Here is a 6,250-nt window from a genome sequence, read left to right as displayed (position 1 = left end):
AGCCTTACTAGCTAATTTATCACAGATGTAGTTACATATGCAGCATATTATTTTGTATTGTGTGAGATTTAATGGTTTTCTTAGAAAAAGTTCTAAAAATCCACAACAAACCCACACCAAGCCTTCTTTCCCTACAGATCCTGTGTTTTCTGTTTTTGCTTTGTAAATACTGTGGGGAGCTGTGAGGTTAGTTAATTTCTATCCCATCTTAGATGGTTTTCTTTTGGGTCCCTCTTCCTAAAAACCCTCGCTGGAGAATGGCTGTTCAGCCGTATGCCTGTCTGTGCAGCTGGCAGGATAGTGCAGCACAGTAATGACGTTTGTGCTTGCTCCGCCAGGGTTGTGCGTATCACCCGGTAAGTGTGTCCATCACTGGAAGTCCATTGCCTTTTCTAGCCAGTCTGTTTGCTGCGCTGCCGGGTCAGGCTGTTTCTTTTTGAGCTTTATAAATTAGATGAAATTGGGTGAAATTTTTAAGAACAGCATAGTTCACGAATCAGCCTTTGTTTAAAAGTGTTGCGACTCCTAATTTTTCAGAGAAGCGGCTGTGTGGTGCAATTTTGCTCAAACACTTAAAGGGCAATGCAGAGGCCTCCATTAGTGACTACAGTTGTTTTACAGCTGCATTCCTGTACAACAGATGGGACTTCTCCTTGCAATTTAGAAGAGATGGGAAAAGAAGACACCCTCTGGTGGATAAAAAAATGGGCCACGCCCTTACCGGAGATGGCTATTGCTTTTATAAATCGATTGAGGACTGATGTTATGAGGGATGAACTTTGCAGATGGTGATAACTGATACGGTGGGTAAATAATCTGTTTTTTCAGATTTCATAAGGAAAATTTCTGTTGCGTTTCACTTGTTAAACTAGAAGCATCTGAGAAATGCCTGCGATATCAGTGAGACATGGGTTCTGCCTACCCATTAATCACCAACTAATTTCTTTGATTTGCAATTTCCAATAGATGCATCTGAACTAGCTCTTAAGTTAGCCAGCTGGCTAATAGCAGCAGCCTGTCAACAGATTGGATCCAAAAATGAGCTGACCCTTTGAGTGCTTGCTGCTCAGAAGGTAAATTCTGCAGTCTGAATCATGCTTTTTATTGTTTGCCATTTGTTTCCTAGTGTTCTCCAACCTGGTTACATCCAAGGCAAGACCTAAAATTAATTTGAAACTCTGCAAGTCTGTTTGTAATGCGGTAGCTTCTCTGTATTACCCTTAACTTGTTCTGATAATTTGAAATGGTTCCAGAATTTTAGATTTAGGGATTTGTGAGGTTTTCCTTTTTAATCTAAGCAAAAGATAACAAGTAATGGCTACTCTGAATAATACAAATACTTATATACTGCATACCTGTCTTGACTACTGTTCTCAGCTTTTACTTTCATTCACCAGTATAACACTTAAAGGCAGTTAATGCTATAGTGATACGTATATCTTCTACTTTGATTTAAATCTGAAGCATGTCTGCCTGACTGTCTTCTCGTTAGCTTACAAAGAAACAAGATCAGAGCTTACTCAATTTTGCTAGCTGCTCATTGAAACAAATAAAAATGATTGTGAGTTTTGTAAATGTTAGTCTGAAAATTGCATTACAGTGGTAAAACTGGAAGAATTTTTGAATATGTGAATTTTGAACAAGGTTATTGTAGATCAGGTCATATTATAGATCTAACTTACCATTTAGTAATATTTTCAGTGATACATCATGCATTATTGCCTTTGCTATTAAAATATTAAAAGTGAGAATTGGACTAGTGGCACATTGTTGAGATGTGTAAATATCTACTGATTTAGACTATTTTAGCCATTTAGTTCAGAGAGTTCTAGTTCTCTTCTCAGAATTGAGTGTGGACCGTTGAAATTTGTTAGATAGCACTAGTGTTATTACCTCAAGAGAATCTAAAACTTAACTTTATTAGATAATATATAAATGGAAAAATGTTTTCAATCTCTAGCTTGCATTTATTTTTATAGTTTGAAATGTGTAATTACAGTATTAAAAAAAAGCACTGTATAAAAGAGGTTTTTTAATGTAAGATAAATACACTTTCAGTTGTGGATATTTTATTTTAAACTTCTTTAAAACATCTCTGCATTCAGTACTGAATTTTATTTCAAATTCAAGGATATAAGCCCCATTGCAGGATCTGAGCACATTGGCGGAGGGGAAGGAGGGAGAGGTTCCTCTGCGCTGCCTTCATAGAAAACTTAAGAAACTTGTATGTCAATATGAGGAGGCAGCTACCTTCCCCTAGTTTGAGGAGACAGTGCTCTAACACTGGTTCTGTACTGGTTGTTGAGTGAACACTACAGTTGAGAAAGTGTCTGTCAAGTCCGGTTTTCACAATCTGTTTTTTGAAAACATGAACTCTTATTATCAAAGAGGGCAAAAAAAAAATTGCTATGACAGTTTTATGATTATTGATACCAAAGTACACTGACTGTAAAAATGAGATTTTAGTGTTTACATGTTTTCTCCTGGGAAATTTCCCTCTTTGTTTATTTTTTGGTTAGTTACGTTTCTTCATACTGAGATAATCTAGTACTGCTTTGGACACAAGAATTAGGATTTGCCAGACAAAGTATTTACGTTGCTGATCATGTTAATGAAGTTACTGTTCTCACATTGACAAGCCTGACTCGTTTTTGACATGAGGGATCGTTACCGGCAATGGCTGAAGAGTCCTTTAGCCTTCCTATACGCCCAGGCCTTGGTGGCCTTAATGAGGCTGCCAGTTAAGTAGCTTTTATGATAAAAATACTGGTGTGCTAGGTAACAAATCGGAGACAATTCTTAAAGCAGAAGTCATTTGGTTCTTATCTAATGACTAGAGTCTTCTTTAAACTGTTGAGTAGAAGGTTTATACATTTACATTACACTCAGACTTCTGTTAATTTTGCTCTTTTATCAGATCTGTATTTATTTACAGCATAATTTTACAACTCTTCTATTTTTGTCCTTACTTTCTTTCCTAACTAAATGCTAAACATGTAGGGTTTTTTTTTGAGATGTTCTACTCAGTAAAACCTGCATTAATGCAAATATTTAGAGTTAATTCTGCAACAGTGGTGAGTAAATCATGGCCTACTTAAAATTGCTACTTCATACATACATAATTTTCATAATCAAAGGAATGAATGATCTACTCTGGAGACATCATAGGATTAATTTGACATGAACAGTTCATGTAGTTAATAACTAGTTTCTTTCTGGTATTTCTCTCTGATACAGGGGCCATGATTAATTTGTTTTACCCAGCACCTACTGCAATCTGGGTTTACATATGACTGGGGATCCTAAGGAGCAAACAGGAGCAAAAATATTATCCTTGCTTCTCTAAATTTGATATGTCTGGTAATGTAGGCCTTCTAAGTTTCATAAACATCTACTCACACTCTACCAACATGGAACAAGTTTATTTGTGGTATAATGAAGCAACTATGAAATGGTGCAAGTAAAGAAATACCAAATGCTGCTATTACGTTGTTCTGATTTTTGTAAATAAATGGTGTCCCAAAGGTTTATTCGTACCATAAACTCTCTTCCGCTAATATCAGATGGGATAAGTCAAATGTTTGTGAAGCAATATTCTTTCTATTTTTTAGGCTACATCTGCCCCAGAAAATCAAGCGGTTTCTTCTCCACAGGAACACTATTTAACTATCACAGTTCCAACAGGGAGAGTCCTCTTAAGCAGTCCTCTTAAACAGTAAGTTAATGCATTCAGCTCTGTAGAATTGTTTGTCAAAATTCCTTCTATTTAAGTAAGCTCGGGAGTTCATTTAGAACTTTTAACATCAACAATACGTGTCAATTAATTGTGATGGATATTTTCATGTTAAAATTCACTGTGTATTCAATGCTTAGGCTTCTCTTTCAGTTTCTATAGCTTGTAAGAATCTAAACAAACAAACAAATGAGCAAGGAGCAAAGGTTTGAGATGTGCTCCTCAGCACATTTTAAGCTTTTACTTGGTCAGTAGGGATCTGACCATGTGATTGTGAGGGATGTTGTGTTTGTAATCGATCTTGTGGCTCCTTTAACTCATCTTAGTGGTCAGATTGATTTAGCCAACAAATCTGTGGTCTGGATAATTGCACTTCAGCACACTGTTCCTCTGAATGTCAACACAGGAAAAATAGAGATATAAGAAACATATTGAGATGACTTAGCAGTGGTTCCAAATCATATGTTGCCTATTTAAATTATATACTGCATAATTTTTGTAAGCAATCACTCACTGAAGCAGTAAGTGTAGAAATAAAAGGATAGTATTTTTAGAGCTGGTGGCTGAAAAAAGGCTAAAAAGTGGGAATCTTTTAAGATCGCTTTATTATTATTATTATTTTACACAGCTTGTTTTGCCTATTTGTTCTAAGAAATCAGACAGGCATAAATGTAAGCAGTAGTCTTTTTTTAACTTGATGCTTCAGTTTCATACCTGAGGAAGACTATGCTTCTCTTCTTCCCTTTTTCTCTCTGCAAATCTTCAATTTCTTTTTAAAGACAATCTTTAACTGAAGTAACATTTTAAAGGATTGATTCAGACTACTTGATTTAGAGGTTCACAGCAGACGCAGTGATCCACATGTAATGTGAACATTAAATAAAATGTCTAATCATCTTTTTCCATTAGATTTGTGTATTAGTATGGTGGCCATCAATGTAACATTTTCCGTAGTTGCTCCTGCACTTCATTCCACTTTAAAGGAATATTCATGTTACTAATACTCATTTAAAAGTCTCCTGAACTGTTAAAATTCTGTTTCTGTAGTAGCTTGGCTACTCAGTATATGAGTTGTGTCCCAGTCTACGCTAGATGTCTAGTAATACACAAGACTAGTCTAAGCTATGCTCTAAATTGTATTAAACTATGTTCCAGGTCAGCCTGAAGGCTGATCTCTATTTCTAGGACCTGAGATAAAGCATAATACATTATAGAGAGATGTTATGAAATGGTGTGTGTTAACCAGGAGCAAATATTGTTCTGGTGTGCCCACTTGAGTTCTCTTGTCAGAGGAGGTTTTAGGAAGGTTTGTCAATAAAGAGGATGTTAGGATGTAGACCCTGGGCTAACTTCTGTAAAGGGTGCAGATTGAACATTTATTATGTTAATTGCAAAAGTGTTATTTGATCTGGCCAAATTCCGTTTATATCAGCTAGGAGACCCTTATGATCAGCTAGAGATCCTGTCCTTGGAGATACGATATGTTTGTTCTGTTGCTTAATCTCCAAAGCAGACAGAAAGATGACTGTATTTATGGTGTGGGCCTGAGAGAGCTGGAGGCTGGTTTATAGTGTCATTTCTCAGATAATATGGGACGTTCAGTCATTCACTGTTCTGTTCTGTTCATTGCTCTTCCTGATAGAAAATTATCTATCAGGATTTACAAAGCTTACTTTGTTCAGTCACAGTGTGGCAATGTTGAATTTATAACTCATTGAAAATATACTTTAGAGTCTTGATGGAAGAAAGTGTTAGATCTGGGTCATCGTCTGGCACTGAATGTATTAGAAATGGGCATTTGCTGTGCTTTTGTGCTGGGTGAAAGATGGTAGACAAGTACTGCATAAGCTCATTTTGTTCTAATAAATCAGATTCCTTTTGATCATTTTCACCTGGGGTAATCTATAATTTTAGGGAATGTAGTAACTCAGTAGATCATAAAAAAGATAAAATCCTACTTTGATTTAGGAACTTTCTGGTCCAATGTAAAACTTTATTCCAAAAGAAGCTCAACAATTGGAGCGTATTCCATAGCAATTGGAAAGAGTAGTATACCCCTTTTGAAGTGGTCTTATTTCCTGGTCTCTGTGTCATCCTCTGCCTCTAAAAGAAAAACTTTTGCCTTTATGATTTTTATAGAGAGACCTTTATAGAGATCTACGAAGATCACAGAGGCAAACGTTATTCTTTTGCAAGCCAGCTCAGTCTTTTAGATCATAGGTCTCAAGAGCTTTATAAAAATATTCAAGCATCATTCCTTTCTCCTGCCTCCTGTATGTGTAGGAAAGCCCAAATGGATGTGTAACTGTCTAAACATGCTGATTCCATTATTAATTCAAATCTTCTGATTTACAGGTATGCATGCCAGATGCAAAGTGCATAGAATTTGTGGTCAAACATCTCTGGCTATAACACTGGGATAATTTATACTACATTAACTGTTGCTTATGCTTGATGTTAGCTAATAGGAAGCCGTGAACAATGTTCCTGGATTTTTGGGGAGAACGGTGCTCCCTA

The sequence above is a fragment of the Rhea pennata genome, chromosome Z (genome assembly GCF_028389875.1).
Source record: "Rhea pennata isolate bPtePen1 chromosome Z, bPtePen1.pri, whole genome shotgun sequence".
Lineage (NCBI taxonomy): Eukaryota > Metazoa > Chordata > Aves > Rheiformes > Rheidae > Rhea > Rhea pennata.
Note: the sequence above shows the minus strand (reverse complement) of the source record.